This window comes from Aedes albopictus, chromosome 2 (assembly GCF_035046485.1).
Source record: "Aedes albopictus strain Foshan chromosome 2, AalbF5, whole genome shotgun sequence".
Classification (NCBI taxonomy): domain Eukaryota; kingdom Metazoa; phylum Arthropoda; class Insecta; order Diptera; family Culicidae; genus Aedes; species Aedes albopictus.
This window is the reverse complement of record NC_085137.1, coordinates 31,657,038-31,674,064: the sequence shown is the minus strand read 5'-3', so window position 1 is coordinate 31,674,064 and position 17,027 is coordinate 31,657,038. Positions and strand designations below refer to the sequence as shown.

The following is a 17,027-nucleotide window of genomic DNA, read 5'->3' as shown; positions in this document are numbered from 1 at the left end:
CAAATTCCTTCAAAGATTGCTGCATACCTACAGGGGGTTACGTACAAAAGGTTGAATTACGAAAGGCTGAAATAACAAAAGGCTGAAACACGAAAGGCTGAAATTACAGAAGGCTGAATGCATCAAAAGGCTGAAATAACATAAGGCTGAAACAGTGATTCGTCTAGTTTTCAAACGCACCAGCCTAAAGGTAAACCTCAACACTACAACTCAGACAAACAGATCATGCCAATTGGGAATATTTACATACATTCATTGATTTGACTATCTATTTGAAAATTTGCTTGTTGGTCATTTAGCCAGTTGTGGCACTCGCATTGGTTTTGCTTGAGCTTGACGATTGACCGTCCTACCGTCCCTAGTTCATGGTTGGCCAAACTAAGCCATTTTGTGGGAACATGCTTCGGTTACTATGTTCTGAACCGGAAAGTTTTACGGCTAATACTAAGACAGTATTTTTCGAAAGAATACCATATATTTCAAAAAAGGGAAAATCTCTGATGACATTGTTTTAGCAGCCGTAATGACAACCATCTTCTAAACAACATGACTCAAAAGAAGAGCTCATGTTTAAAGAAGGTTAAATTAACGATATGGATATTATCAGTTCCATTTGTGTTTGTTGGTATGCACCATTAGCCTTTTCACTATAAGCTCAGTTTCGAAACTAGGGCCCATGCTGAGAGCTACGCGTACGATTCGCGTTCGGGCCAAGTACTTTTCATTATGAAAATTTTCTTAACTCCCTTTGGCATTGAGTATCTTCGTGCCTGTTACACGATATACCAAAGCTGAGAAGCGGGCTCGATCTCAGTTCTGGCGTTAATCCAAGAAAAGGAAGACGTGCTATAACTTATATATGCATTTTCGAATTTCCAGCCTTTTCAATTTTCAGCCTTTTGTAATTTCAGCCTTATGATACAATTTCTTGATTTCAGCCTTTCGTATTCAGCCTTTTGTGCATTCAGCCTTTTGAAATTCAGCCTTTTGAAATTCAGCCTTTTGAAATTCAGCCTTATGTTACAATCCCTACAGGGGATACTCAAAATAACTGGGACAGGTAAAATTTTCACTTTTCAAAAAATGTTCAACTCGCTGTAACTTTTCGAAAAGGGCATCAAATATTCTCAATTTTTTACTGTAAGTTCACCAACTAGTTGTGTATCAGTGGCTCAAGTTTGGAAAAGATCGGGCCATTCTACACGAAGTAATATAGAGGGAATTTGAACTATAATTACTATCTCGAATTTTGAAACGATGATGAAGTTTTGGATAAATTGGTGTTATATTTGAAAAATTATCTAATCGTTATAATTTTCTTTCGGGTAAAGAATTTTAAGTTTAGTCAAATGTTTTTAATAGCTCATTATATAAGTCATAAATGATCAAAATTTCATTGCAATCGGTTCATTGAATCCGGAGATATAACAGCTCAAAGTTGGCTATCGAATAATTATACCTTTTTCTAGAACCTTTATAATTTCGTGTAGAATAGCCCAATCTTTTTCAAATTTGAACCTCTGATACACAACTAGTTCATGAACTTACAGTAAAAATTTGAGAATATTTCATGCCCTTTTTTTCCTTCATGTATTTATTCGAACATTTCTGAATGAATGCTTTCTAAAACATTGCAGAATTTTCTCCAGGAGTTTTTCTTTAGGATTCCAGAAACATTTTCAAAAACTATTGCCTTCTTTTGCCAAAAGTTCCTTCAGGTATTAGGGGGTATTCATAAAGTACATCACGCTTAGAGGGGGGAAGGGGTTCTGAAAAGTATAACAAGCAATGTTATAGGTATAGTAAAAACCCGTACGAAGGAGGGTGGGGAGGTTGAAAATAAATTACTATTTTCAGCGTGACGTACTAAATGGATGCCCCCTACTTCAATTATTTTGGGATTTGGTCGGGCATTTATTCCCAATAGGGGTTTGTTCAACAAGTTCCTTCATGTATTTATCCTTTTTTTTTCTTCCGAAGATGCTCTCAACAATTCCTACAGAAATTACTCTGTATAAATTATATTGCTTGACATTTTTCAAGGAATTTTTCAATAAAAAAAATCTTTGAATACCTGCAGTGGCTAATCAAGTTCTTCCAGGTATTATCGCAAAGATTCCCTTAAAAATATTTCTAGTGCGGTTTTATAAGGAATTCCACAGAAGTTGTAAAATATTTTTTTCTTGCGAATTCCTTCAGAGTTATCTTCAGGGATTCTTTCTAAGATTCATCAGAAATTTATTGAGGAATTCCTTCAAGACTTCCTTCAGTATCTTTGTCTGCAATTTCTGCAGACATTTTTTTGAAAGATGAAATTCCACTACGGATTTGTGCAGCAATTTCTTAAGAAGTTTCTCGAGCATTGTTTTCCTTGGAATTACTTGCAGAGTTCCTCCATAAGTCTTTCATGTTTTTTTTTTCTGATAATAACGGGGGTATCTTTAAGATAAAATCCTTAAGCTAAGTTGAGTTAAGACCCTTAAGGAACTATTCTAGGCATTCATCCAGGAATTGTTTAAGAAATTTCTTCAGAAATTGTTTATAGATTTTTTGTCCACGAATTCTTCGAAAATAAAAAACAGCATGAATTTCTTCCAGTAGTTACCAAAGGTATTTGCAGGAGATTTTTAAGAAGTTTCTTGAGACAATCTCACAGGCATTCCTTCAGGGATTCTTTAAAGAGTTCTTCAGATATTTTTGTGCAATTTATGGAAGAACTTCTGAAAAACCCCTGGAAGAATATCTGATCAATCTGTGCAGGGATCTCTTAAGACGTACTAGAGAAATTTCTGAAAAATTCTTGTAGGAATTTTAGGAAAATCACTGAAAGAATTTCTCAAAGAATTCTTCAAGAAACCTTGGTAAGATTTTCCGATGCAACCCTGTAGGATTCAAAAATAAGTTTTTAAAAGAATTTCTGAAAAAAAATCCATGGAAACCCCTAAAATACAGTCACTGGAGATAAGAATATCTCCTTAAAGAAATTTCTGAAGAAATCCTAGCATAAATTTCTGGAATAAACCCTAAAGGAATATCTGCTGAAATATTATGAAGCGCTTTTGAATAAATCTCCGAGGAATATCCGAAGAAATATCAGGAAAATTCTTGAAGGAATCCCAGGAGGAATTTTCCAAGAACAAGAACAGAAAATTCATAGAAAAAATCTTTCAATACACAGCAAAAAAATATGAAAGTTAAACAGCACGTAAATTAAAGATCAACTGAATTTTGCGGCAGTAATATGTAAATCATCAGCATTTAACGTCAGTCGAGCAGCCCGCTGCTGCTCAAACGGCTTGTTTACAGATTTTAAAGCATATTCGCTTGAAATTTACATGCATCTGCTATAAATCATGCCAACCACTCTCCGTCGTCAGCTTATCGAACGGCTGCTCGCAGCTATTCGCCTTGGCGGTGGTTCTCTGAGAGAATTGAGCTGTGCGTGAAAACATGTTTTTTTTAACATGAGAAAGGATAGGAGCTGCATTTTCAAATGTTTCTAAATCTCTATAGATTTTTTTTTGAGCAAAACGTTCTTAATGTTATCGAATGAGATTTTAATAAGCTATATTATAGACATAAAATTGTGATTTTAAAACTTCTTGTCTAAATCCAATTATAATGTAGCTAATTGAAAGTATATTGCAAAACATTAACACTTTTTTAAATCAGAAGTCCCTAGAATATTTTAGAAGCATTTGAAAATGCAGCTCCTATCCTTTCCCATGTTAAAACCACCGTCAAGGCGAATGACGGTATTCCCCGTTGTCTCTCTCAGTACTCTCTGCATCAGCTGAAGTAGGTTTGCAATTTGTGCGTTATGGTAGAAGTAGTTTAACTTTGTCTATCTGCTATTCAACAAGCTGAGATAGCCGAGTGTGCTCAGGCGTGCTACTCACATCCCAAGGATCTGAGTTCGATTCTCGCTTGGAGCTCAATTTTACTTTATATTTCCTAACAAATATCTGCAATGTAACTTTAAGATCGCATAAAAACTTCCATCACGGGTTCCTTTTGTTACATTCGATTCGTCATTATTTTACTGGTTTTTTTTTTCGAACTGTGTATTCCAAAAAAAGCTCTTGCGAAGTCTTTAAAGTAATTTCCGTAGAAATTCTTAGGAAATATTTTTAAAATCAATTTCTTAGAGAATCCGTGGAGAAAGTGCCGAAACGTCGGGCAGAACAAAACTATCGGTTTTGATCCCCTGCGCGAGTCAGTTAAAATTGAGAAATCATCCAGTCGAATAATTACGCAAAAATATCTCCAGAGGTAATGCAAAAAAAAAAACAAATTCTGGTAATGGAAGAATATTTGGAGAAAATCTTGAAAGAACCTCTGCATGAACTCCTGCTGAATTCTTTGGGGGAGTTTCTGCATGAGTCACTTTAAGTAAATATTCAATCACCTTTGGACGAATTCCTGTAGGATTTTCTGGATGAAACCCTGAAGAAATTTTTGGACACACTCGTGTAGGAATTTTCATTCATTTCTAAAGAAATTTTTGACGAAATCTCTGGTAGGCTTCCTGGAGAAATATCTGAAGGAATATGATATAGATGTTCTGAAGAAACCACTTGAAGAATTTATTAAAGAATCTCTGTAAAAATTACTAAAGAAATTTTTGTGGTAAATTCTGAAGGAATCCTCGGAGAAACTTCCGATAATTTTGTTATACGAATCCCAAGAAGAATGTTTGAATTCTTTCTGAATTTATTCTTATAGTTCTGTAACACAAATTAAAAAAAAATCTCTGAGAAAAACTTTCAGTTTTCATCATTCCTGAAAAAAAAACTGAATTTCGGATTTTTTCTGAAAAAGACGTATCCAAATGAGTTTCATTTAGAAACCTTAGTAGATTTTTGAAGACCGAATTCCTGTAGAAATTTCTCAAGGAACCCATAGCAGATATGCTTGGAATCCTTGATCAGGTTTGGAATATCATAAAGAATTTTTGAAGGAATCTCTAGGAAAATAAAAAAACTCGAAGAGTTTCTGTAGAAATATTTGTAGAAATTCTTGAGGAGTCTGTGAACGAATTTGTGAAAAAAATCTTGCAGAAATTTTTGGAGGAACCTTTCATTTTCATAAAAAAAGGCGCTTACAGCATTTCTGAAGGATTTTTTTGATAATTGATGTCCGGAGTTTAAAAATGGCGACCAAAATATCCAAGATGGTGGTCTAAAATACAAGATGGTGGTTCAAAATTCAACATGACGTATGTTTATTGGAGTTTTAGACACTAAAACCAAGCAAAATGGGTATATTTGGTATGAGGAAGATGTCCGGAGTTTAAAAATGATGACCAGAATATTCAAGATGGTGGTCTAAAATCCAAGATGGCGGCTCCGAATTCAAGATAGCGGCTGTTTAACGATGTTTTAGGCTCTAAAACCATGCAACATGGGTAAATTTGGTATAGGGAAGATGTCTGGAGTCTAAAAATGACGACCAAAATATCCAAGATGGCGGTATGAAATCCAAGATGGCGGCTGAAAATTCATAGTGGTGGCTCATTATTCAAGATGCCGGCTGTTTAATGGTAATTTAGGCTCTGAAACCATGCAATATGGCTTTATTTGATATGGGGATGATGGCCGGAGTCCAAAAACGGTGACCAGAATATCCTATATGGCGTCCTAAAACCCAAGATGGCGCTTCCAAATTGAAGATGGCGGCTGTTTAATAGAGTTTTGGGCCCTAAAACCATGCAATATTGGTATATTTTATAGGGAGAAGATGTCCAGAGTCTAAAAATGGCAACACGAATTTTCAAGATGGTGACCTAAATCCATGATGGCGGCTCTAAGTTCAAGATGGCGGCTGTTTAAAGGTGTTTTAGGCTCTTAAACCATGCAATATGGATATATTTGGTACTAGCTGTCCCGGCAAATGTCGTTTTGCCTTCCTACTATGTTTTTTGATATGCAGCTCTGTAGAAAAATGCCTCGCAAAATGAAATTTCAAACTTTCGCGGTTTCGGTGCGTTCCGATTGATTTTCCCAGTTATTTTTTTAAACGAACACGTCGGAGCCCTACACGATTAAAAGAATGGTGTAGATCCGTTGACCCATTCCCGAGCCTTTTCGTGACATACAAACACCATTCCATCTTTATTTGTATAGAAGATGGGGTAGATGTCCGGAGTTTAAATATGGCAACCAGAATATCCAAGATGGCGTCTTAAAATTCAAGACGACGGCTGTTTAATGGATGTTTAGACTCTAATATCATGAAATATGAATATATTTGATATGTAAAAGATGTCCGGTCCGCTTTTCAAAAATGGTGACCGGAATATCCAAGATGGCGGTCCTAAATTCAAGATGGCGACTCAAAATTCAAAATGGCGGTTGTTTAATGAAGTTTTGGCTCTATAACCATGTAATATAGGTATATCTGGTATGGGAAAAAAGTCTGGAGTCCAAAAATGCTGACCAGAATGTCCGAGATGGCAGCTCAAAATTCAAGATAGCGACTTTTTCTCAAGAGTTTGAGGCTCAAACATCAAAAACCATATTAACGATATGATTTCTGATGACATGAAATGGATTTTTGTAAAACGTATGATAGGGTATTATTCATTAACATATCACTTGAGTTTTGTTGAAATGGATTTTCGAAGGTACGAGAAAGGCGTCATCAACGCGAGGTTGATTCATTGGGTTTTTTTTCTTATACAATTGGGAATGCGAGCGCAAACAAAATTTGAACATAAGGTAGGATTTTTTTTCTTTGGACGCAACAATACCTTGGAAAGTGAAAAAAAAACAAATTCCCTATTCCATAATGATGTTTTTTTACACCTACGGGGACAATAAAGATTGCAAAATTCAAAAGGGCCATTTTTCAAAAATTCGCGAGTGTGTAAAAATGAAAAACTTCGTAGCCGGTTCCCTATATTTAAGAGAGCGGAAGATAAATGTCCAATATCACGGTACTTTTAACGTATATGAGGGCGCAAAACCTTGGGAGTAATTATAGATGCGATCTTGTACCGACTTTTCGAACTCTCTAAGCAGAATATCCTCCTTAAATGAGTGTAATCCGTTAAGTACCCTTCGTTATTGCTCTCTCTGTGTACGGTCCAGGAGGGCGCAAACTACCGAAAATAATCACATAAGGTTTTATTATATTCAGTAGGGTAGAAACGATTCCCAATTTCACTGAGATGCCATTTTGTTACATGTATGGAACCACTAGTAAAAAAAGGTTGTTTTTCTTATTTTTACGTGAGCGCTCGTACTAGTAGTTTGCAAAAAAAATTTGCTTGATCTCAAGTTCCGGTTACTTAGTCAGTAACTTGAAGGAACCTCGAGACACCACTGGATATAAGGAGCTTTTATGCAACTTTCAATTGTGCGTGTCACAAGACTGTGCCAGTGTCAGTATTTTTGCTAACAGACACAATTTGATGTAGAACAGATAAAACATTTTTAAAACTAAACGAAGAGATCGTATTCAGTCCAATCTCCCATAAGGTACTTTCACCCACTTAGGCCTTCTTCCAGTGAATCATAAAGGCGCTGACGCGTGCCGTTGGAAGATAAGGATATTATCTTGAAAATGTTTGCTATTTGCGAAACACAGAAATTTATACGGTTGCGTACGTTTCTGCTTGCAAATGATCAATTATTGTAAACGTAAAACCAAAATTGATGGCAACGATAAAACATCGATGAGCAAATCCGAATTTAGTGCCTGGAATTCGCATTCCAAAGGTTGGACAAAAATGAGCACACATGGCGCACGGACTTTGTCCTGTCCTATTCAAGTTATCACAATCTTACGTTGTGGAGTGTGATTGTCCTAAAAGATGATAGAATTCAGACAGCATTAAATATTCAACATTTTTCTCAAAACACCGAAACTCTCTTACAACTTTTCTGTTTCTTGACTCACCCTAATCTCATTCAGTTCCGAAAAGAAAACAAGCCCGGGATCTGGGTTGTCGCTACTGGACGCCAACGTCCAAGTACCTCTGCAGAGAGAAAAAAGCAAAAGCTCCGTAATGGTGGGGAGCAGTTCGAACATAGAACGTGGAAATTAACGAAAGTAAAGGAGAGAAATTTATTTTCTCGACGTGGAATTCGTAAAAGGCGGTCGGTCAAGTAGAGTTGAGGCGGAAAAGCCATTGAGATGCTGCTGTTGTTGATGATGGTGTAGTTTGGAGGAAAAGTTTCCAGTTTCGTTGTCCGCGGTAATGATCGACTCTATTGCTTTTCATAGTTCATTTGCTTGATGTGCTTCCCTTTGGCGGGGTGGAACGGTGGATTGAATTGAGTAAATTTTTCGCAGTCTGAAGTACCCGCCAGCCTTGAAACAAAATTTACGAATTCAAGTGGTTTTCCATGGAAAATTTGCATTGAAGTTCAGAAAGCCAAACACTAATTGGCAACTCCGGCTTCATTTCAACGAACGGTGAGCTAATCATTACAATACAAATCAAATTCATGAGCATCAGTGATGCATCACTTTGGCCGTATCTTCTACACGTCCATTCATAAAATTGGAAAAACACGTGTGAGCCAATGCGGCGAAGTGTCGGGGCGTGGGGCCATATCAAAACACGTCTCCGGCGTCATCATCTTTGATAATGTTTTATCAACATCAATCATTTTCGGCTGCCGTATGGAATTCTCGGTGTGTGGGACTGTAGGCATGGCTGGAGATTTAATCTTTTGCGATTTTCGCTACGCCCGGCGCGGCGTTGCGCTTGCACGCAAGTTACACCGTAGTGGATGAAAACGAAACTCATATTACATATTCTCGGCTTGAAGAACAGGCTTTTTTAAATATATTAGATACCTCCACATTCGATTATTCTATTAGCTGTATCTTTTGATGATTACTAAATGGTGTTATCTTTAAAATCAATTCTTTAAGAATATTGAAGAATATTACCATGGTTGATTCTTGTATGCATCATCATTATTCTACTCTATTCTATTCTAGTGCTTGCACAGCCAGTGTTAAAAAGCATCCTGGAAATATCGAAATTTCTTCCGATATTTTCTTGTCAGCATTAATATTTGTAGCATATCAGCGCAGCAAAATGACACAAATATTAAAATGACCAGGCCCACTGTGCAGACTAATGGGTTTGAAGACAATTCAAAAATTTACGGCAATCAGGTTATCCACTTATGAATAACATGATTGACGCATGTTTTCGAATGTGAAAATTGAAGAAACGGGGAAAACCGTAACAACCGTTTCATTTTTAGGGGAATGAGTTTTGTACGTTGAATCGGTGGGAGTGGCGTGGCTAACTCCATATCAGCGCAATTTCCTGGGATGACACAGTGATATTGACATCGACTGCTCCGGCCCTAATGCTTAAGGCTTAAGCGCATATACTCGCTCTCTGAAACGAAAAAACAGTACCCCTTACCCCCTTCATTTCTAAGTTCAAGTTTAAAAGGCATGGAAACATTAAATAAGTACAGGATTCACAATTTTTACAAAATATACAAGCGCAAAACATATACGATAAGTAAACTGACTCAAAACTGAATTATTTTTGTACTTCCAAACTGGTAACTGCTGATAAACCTACCAACACAAGCTTTGCATAATAAGATATATTTACTATCGTCAACAAGGCAATACAGCTGAATATTTGATAAATCTTGATTCATGTATGCATCATCATTACGAAAAAAAACTTGATAAAACAATCCCAGACAATTTGTAAAGTGCATACAAAATTTTCCAATTTTCACTTCAGTTGATCAACTAGTGGTCTATATATAACCCAAATCCGAAGTCGAAGAACAATGGAGGATCAAACTAATCTTCCGTTCCTGAACAAGGAATTGCGTAAACTAGAAGTCAAGCAACGAGCCATGGAAAAAGGCTTGGAGGAGGAGACGTCTTGAAATAGAGCGTATTATTCCGGAAAAGCACTGGCACATGGAAAAGGAATTCCGTGAGAAGAAGCTGCAGCAGGACAGAGAGCTTAAGGAGCGTCAATTGATGGAGGAACGGGATATGTTGGAGAGATAGCTACAAAAAGAGGCTATGGTTGCTAGTGAGTATAAGAAGCTGAACGAACAGTTCCAAGGAGCGAAGGCTTATGGATGTCTTGTGTGGTGGCAAAAGGGCGAAGTGAGAACGGTCCAATCAAAATTAGGCCATCTCCAAAGGATGTGCTTAATGGCGATATCTAGAGCGTTCTCTTCAACTCCTACGATAGTGCTCGAAGTTCTCTTTGACGTTGCCCCACTACACATTCATCTCAAACTAGAAGCACTTTCTTGCACTTACCGTCTATGGGTACTAGAGGGGAAACTCCTGTGAACCGCAGTTCAACACACACCTCGTTGTTTCCACTTTTGGTGAATTGGGACAAAGTTGTCCTTGCTCCAAGTGATCTTACAATTGCTTGTAATTTTCCATATAGGACATTTTCCACGAAATTCCCTTCCCGGGAAGAGTGGATATCTGGATATCTGGAGAGAAGTATTTCAGACGGCATCGTATGTTACACTGACGGCTCCCTTCTCGAAGGTCGAGCTGGTGCTGGTGTTTATTCTCTTGAGCTAAGGCTGCATCAGTCTTATTCACTTGGTAGACACTGCACCGTTTTACAGACCGAAATCTTTGCTCTTATGTGCGGAGTACAATCAGCACTTTAGAAGCACGTAATGGGCAAAGTAATATACTTCTGTTCAGATAGCCAGGCTGCTATTAAAGCACTTGCTTCGGCCAACTCTAGGTCGAAGATAGTTATCGCTTGTCGAACTCAAATCGAGGAGCTGAATTCAGCAAACGCTGTTCACCTTGTATGGGTTACCTGGACATTCTTCTATCGCTGGAAATGAATTGGCTGATGAGTTAGCTCGCACTGGAGCATCACATGGCTTCATTGGCCCTGAGTCAGCTATTCCGATATCGATGTGTTGGGTAAAGCTTCAGATTCACATCTGGGCTGCTACTCAACACAGACGATACTGGAATAGTTTGGAGTCATGTCGTCAAACCAAATTGTATTGTACTGAGCCATCTCTAGGGGTGGCGAAGTATCTTACAAATCTATCAAAGCAGAATTGCAGCATTCTGGTCAAAGCATTGAATGGCCACTGCCGACTCAGCTATCACATGGCGAATATTCAGCAAGCTGATTCATTTGCCTGTGATAGCTGTGAAACCGATTATGGAACTTCATATCATTTAATATGTAACTGTCCAGTTTTTGCGCAATTGCGTTTCCGAGTACTCGGTAAACACTTATTAAGTGAAACTGACTTCAGAAACCTGAATCTTCAGGACGTTCTGTTGTTGTTGACCCGCTGTGGTAAAGTGCTATAGGCTCTCTTTACGCTTTATGCGTTATCACAGTGCCCAAGTAACATTTTTCAGTCAAATAGACCAGAACAGATTCTTAGAACTACCATAAAACCAGAATGAAAGGTATTAGGTTTTATGACGGTTCTATAAACCATTCATTTATTTAGTTAACATCAAATTCATGATAATACTGAATCAACAATTTGCCGCCATAATACTCGATTTGCAGCTGCAGCTCTCCAACCTCGGTCACGCCCAACACTCGCCAGATCACGCTCCACCTGGTCCGCCCATCGTGCTCTCTGCGCTCCACGCCTTCTTGTACCAACCGGATGGTTAGCAAACACCAACTTTGCAGGGTTGTTGTCCGGCATTCTTGCAACATGCCCTGCCCACCGTATCCTTCCGGCTTTGGCTACCTTCTGGATGCTGGGTTCGCCATAAAGTGCAGCGAGCTCGTGGTTCATCCTTCTCCGCCACACACCGTTCTCCTGCACGCCGCCGAAGATCGTCCTTAGCACCCGTCGCTCGAAAACTCCGAGTGCTTGCAGGTCCTCCTCGAGCATCGTCCACGTCTCGTGCCCGTAGAGAACCACCGGTCTTATTAACGTCTTGTACATGGTACATTTGGTGCGGGGGTGAATCTTTTTTGACCGCAGTTTCTTCTGGAGCCCATAATAGGCACGACTTCCACTGATGATGCGCCTTCGTATTTCACGGCTCACGTTATTGTCAGCCGTTAGCAAGGAACCGAGGTAGACGAATTCTTCTACCACCTCGAAAGTGTCCCCGTCTATCGTAACATTGCTGCCAAGGCTTGTCCTGTCTCGCTCAGTCCCACCTACCAGCATGTACTTTGTCTTAGCCGCATTCACCACCAGTCCGACCTTTGCTGCTTCACGTTTCAGGCGGGTGTACTGTTCTGACACCGTTCCAAATGTCCTAGCAATAATATCCATGTCATCCGCAAAACATACAAATTGGCTGGATTTCGTGAAGATCGTACCCCGGCTGTTGAGCCCGGCTCGTCGCATAACACCTTCCAGGGCGATGTTGAATAGTAGGCAGGAAAGTCCATCACCTTGTCGTAGTCCCCGTCGAGATTCGAATGAACTGGATAGTTCACCCGAAATCCTTACGCTGTTCTGCACACCGTCCATCGTTGCTCTTATCAGTCTAGTCAGCTTCCCGGGAAAGCTGTTCTCGTCCATAACTTTCCATAGCTCTGTGCGGTCGATACTGTCGTATGCCGCTTTGAAGTCGATGAACAGGTGATGCGTTGGGACCTGGTATTCACGGCATTTCTGGAGGATTTGCCGTACGGTGAAGATCTGGTCCGTTGTCGACCGGCCGTCGATGAAACCGGCTTGGTAACTTCCCACGAACTCATTTACTTTAGGTGAAAGACGACGGAAGATGATCTGGGATAGCACTTTGTAGGCGGCATTCAAAATGGTGATCGCTCGAAAGTTCTCACACATTAACTTGTCGCCTTTCTTGTGGATGGGACAGATTATCCCTTCCTTCCACTCCTCCGGTAGCTGTTCGGTTTCCCAGATCTTGACTACTAACTGGTGCAGACAGGTGGCCAACTTTTCCGGGCCCATCTTGATGAGTTCCGCTGCGATACCGTCCTTACCAGCCGCTTTGTTGTTTTTGAGCTGGTGGATGGCATCCTTAACTTCACAGAGCGTGGGAGTTGGTTCGTTCCCGTCCTCTGCTGCACCAACATAGTCATTTCCTCCGCTGCCTTGGTCCTCCGTGCCTACATTCTCTTCGCCATTCAGGTGCTCGTCGAAGTGCTGCTTCCACCTTTCGATCACCTCACGTTTGTCCGTCAGGAGGCTCCCGTCCTTATCCCTGCAGATTTCGGCTTGCGGCACGTAGCCTTTGCGGGATGCGTTGAGCTTCTGGTAGAACTTGCGTGTTTCCTGTGAACGGCACAGCAGTTCCATTTCCTCGCACTCCGCTTCTTCCAGGCGGCGCTTTTTCTCCCGGAAGAGACGGGTCTGCTGCTTCCGCTTCTGTCTGTATCGCTCCACATTCTGTCGGGTTCCATGCTGCAGCATTACCGCCCGCGCTGCATCCTTCTCCTCCAGAACCGCTCTGCACTCCTCGTCGAACCAATCGTTTCGTCGACTCCGTTCTACGTACCCGATAGTGCTCTCAGCTGCGTTGTTGATGGCTGCTTTGATTGTACTCCAGCAGTCCTCTAGAGGGGCCACATCGAGCACACCCTCGTCCGGCAACGCTGCCTCGAGATTCTGCGCGTATGCGGTGGCGACATTCGGTTGCTTCAGTCGCTCTAGATCGTACCGGGGCGGCCGCCGGTAATGTACGTTGTTAATAACGGAGAGTTTTGGGCGCAGTTTAACCATCACCAGGTAGTGATCGGAGTCGATATTAGCGCCACGATAGGTCCTGACGTCGATAATGTCGGAGAAGTGCCGTCCATCAATCAGAACGTGGTCGATTTGCGATTCCGTTTGTTGTGGTGATCTCCAGGTGTAACGATACGGGAGGCTGTGCTGGAAGAAGGTGCTACGAATGGCCATGTTCTTGGAGGCGGCGAAATCGATGAGGCGTAGGCCATTTTCGTTCGTCAGCTGGTGGGCGCTGAACTTTCCAATCGTCGGTCTGAATTCCTCCTCCTGGCCTACCTGAGCGTTTAGATCCCCTATGATGATCTTGACGTCGTGGTTTGGGCAGCGGTCGTACTCGCGTTCGAGCTGCGCGTAAAATGCGTCTTTGTCATCATCAGTGCTTCCGGAGTGAGGGCTGTGCACGTTTATTATGCTAATGTTGAAGAATCGGCCCTTGATCCTCAACCTGCACATTCTTTCGTCGATCGGCCACCAACCGATCACGCGCCTCTGCATGTCGCCCATCACTATAAAAGCTGTTCCCAGCTCACGTGTGTTGCCGCAACTCTGGTAGATGGTATGATTACCTCTAAACGTTCGCACCATAGATCCTGTCCAACACACCTCCTGCAGCGCTACGATTCCGAACCCGCGGTCCTTCAGTATATCGGCGAGTATGCGGGTGCTCCCGATGAAGTTGAGAGATCTGCAGTTCCACGTACCGAGCTTCCAATCGCAAGTCCCTTTTCGTCGCTGTGGTCGTCGCCATTGGTATCGGTTCGCATTCTTCTCTTGTTGATTTTCCGGTGCTAGTCTTTTTTACGGCTGGCTCGCAGGGCCTGACACCAACCCACTAACCCAGGGAGCTGGGCTTACCTTCCCGGAAGCTACGGGTTCTGCATTGGCATTTCCTCCAACTACAGTGCTAAATAGCTAGGCTCGAGCGCCAGTCTTCGCCGGGGGTGGTGTTTTTAATGGGCGCCCAGGAGATAATATTTTACCTGAGCTTCCACCCCCGGTTCTATAAACCACTACAAGACTAATTGACTATCAAAATGTTGCTTGTGTGCCCTTCTCAGGGCGCTGTTTGAATCCATTGTGGTATGTGGTACGCTTATGCGTTATTAGTGTCCTTTTCAGGACGCTATGTGAACCCATTGTGGTACGCTTTTGCGTGTATGGCGATCCTATTCCCTTACCTGTCCTTTCCTTCTCCGTCAGGTAAATGATGAATAGGCTCGTGTTCATGGGGATGGCACAAATTTCCCAAATACAGGAGAATTTGCCTCTGGAGACGACCTACTGATACCTGATAAACACTGTGGCCACTGTCTTCAAAGGCTGAAAGCTACAGACAGGTAAGACTCATCATGCTGGCGAATCTACCGACACAGCAGACTTTGTTGAAATAAGTTTCGAAATTTGTTGATTTTTTTCGGAGAAATTTTTTTTTTTTTCTGTATTAACGAGATTTTTAGCCCTAGGCTAGTTCATCTCGGGACCCACGCTTTACTTCCCTTCCGAAGGAAGAACTCACATTTTGTGAGTTTGTCGGGAGTGGGATTCGATCCCAGGTCTTCGGCGTGATAGTCAAGTGTTCTAACCATCACACCAGATCCGCTCCACTCGGAGAAAAATTCTTTTGGGGTACCAGAATTGGCCACATACTTTGCACAACGTATATCTCAAGATCCCGATGAGGCAGAAGAATAGTGTCTTCGGTGTCTTGAGATATACGTTGTGCAAAGTATGTGGCCAATTTTGGTGTCTTCGGTTCAGCAGGTTTAGCAGCAACTAACTGGCAACGGCGACTTTGGTTCGTGATTCGGCCACTAGGCGGCACCAGTGTCAAAAATGTGCAAACCCTCATATCTCAGAAACCTGACAAGATAGAATGATGCTGTCTTCGGCAACGTTCTTCAGCAAGCTCAGAACTATCTGATAGTAAAGTCTTTGGTTTGGGATTTATCCGCTAGGTGGAGCCTTGTGTCTGAAAAATTCAAATACGTATATCTCGATACCCTTAAGAGCTACAAGCATACCGTTTTCAGCAAAGTTGTTCAGCAGGCTAAGAACTATCTGGGAATGGCGTCTTTGCTTTGTAAATCGTCCGCTAGGTGACACCAGGGTCACAAATGTTCAAACTTCTATATTTCGGAATCCTGATAAGATAGCATGAGGCCGTCTTCAACAACGTGCTTCAGAAAGCTGAAAACTGTCTGCCAATTGAGTCTATGATTCGCTAGGTGGCACCTTGGGCTTTTCTGAAACTGAAAAATGTACGTTGGCTGGATGAAGGCTAATCTAGGAAGATTGTTTTCTAAGAATGCATTGTTTGGTACAGAATATATTATCAATTTAGTTGGAAATCAGAGCTTTCGGTTAACGAAGATAGATTTTACTTCAAATCCATGCGTCGGACCTAATTTTGGAAGTAGCGCGCCTCTTCCGAAGTTAGGTCCGACGCATAGATTTAGAGAAAAATGTATTTTCGCTAGTCGAAAATTCCGTGTTTCAACTGCACGGATAATAAATAGTGTGCGTCACTAGTTTCGAGAGAGTCTTTGCCGGGAGTACGAAGTAAGTAGACAGTGAGCATGTACGTGACTAGTTTCGGAAGATTCTTTACCAAGAGTGCATTGTTCGGCGCATATAGTTAACAGCGAGAAAAAAGCGGTTAGTTGGAAGATTCTTTCCAGTATTTTAAAGTAGAGAGTATTTTACGATGCGATAAGTTAACGGTTGGCTTATGCACATATTTATATTAGTTATAAAGTACTTTTAAGAGCTTCATGAATTTCATCATTTAATTTTGAAGAATGGTCAAGCAAAGCTATTTCAGTTCAAAACTTTCATGAAATTGCAGGAATTTCCCATCGATGAATAACGAACTGCCGAATGTTTCAGCCACGGACTCGGGAACTCAACTGGAAATCTCCCACCGAGAGCTGGGTAGGGAGTCCGATAAAGTGTAACAACACACCAGGGCAGATAGATAAGCGGATGTTCGTTATCAACAAAACCGAAAAAGACAGCCCATCGGTACCCTTTTGGGATGCATCAACAGTGATTGATGGGACACATTCGCAATCACCCGTTTATAAAAGTACTGTTTGGGCCAACCACATCTTCTAGTAGTGATAACGGTTCTGCTCGGGTGACACAAAGTGTGACGATTCAAGATGAAAGGTTTGTGGTGTTTGGACTGAACAAGATCAATGGTTGAAGTAGCTTTACAAATGTGAACCATTTTCAGGCATTTGGCTATTGGCATTCCTGCTGCTCGTAGCCTACAATGGTGGCGCTCGGGCACAACAATACCCTCCATGTTTCGGAACGGTCGGAATGACTCAGGTACCAGATCCGGAGAAT

General features: G+C 41.2%; 1 protein-coding gene across 1 annotated transcript in view; it reads right to left on the bottom strand.

Annotated features, from left to right (window-relative positions):
* The window catches only part of LOC109402145 (dual specificity protein phosphatase 3), a 192,063-nt gene that overhangs the window by 165,173 nt on the left and 9,863 nt on the right, over nucleotides 1–17,027 (bottom strand). The gene's annotated exons all lie outside the window — the stretch shown is intronic.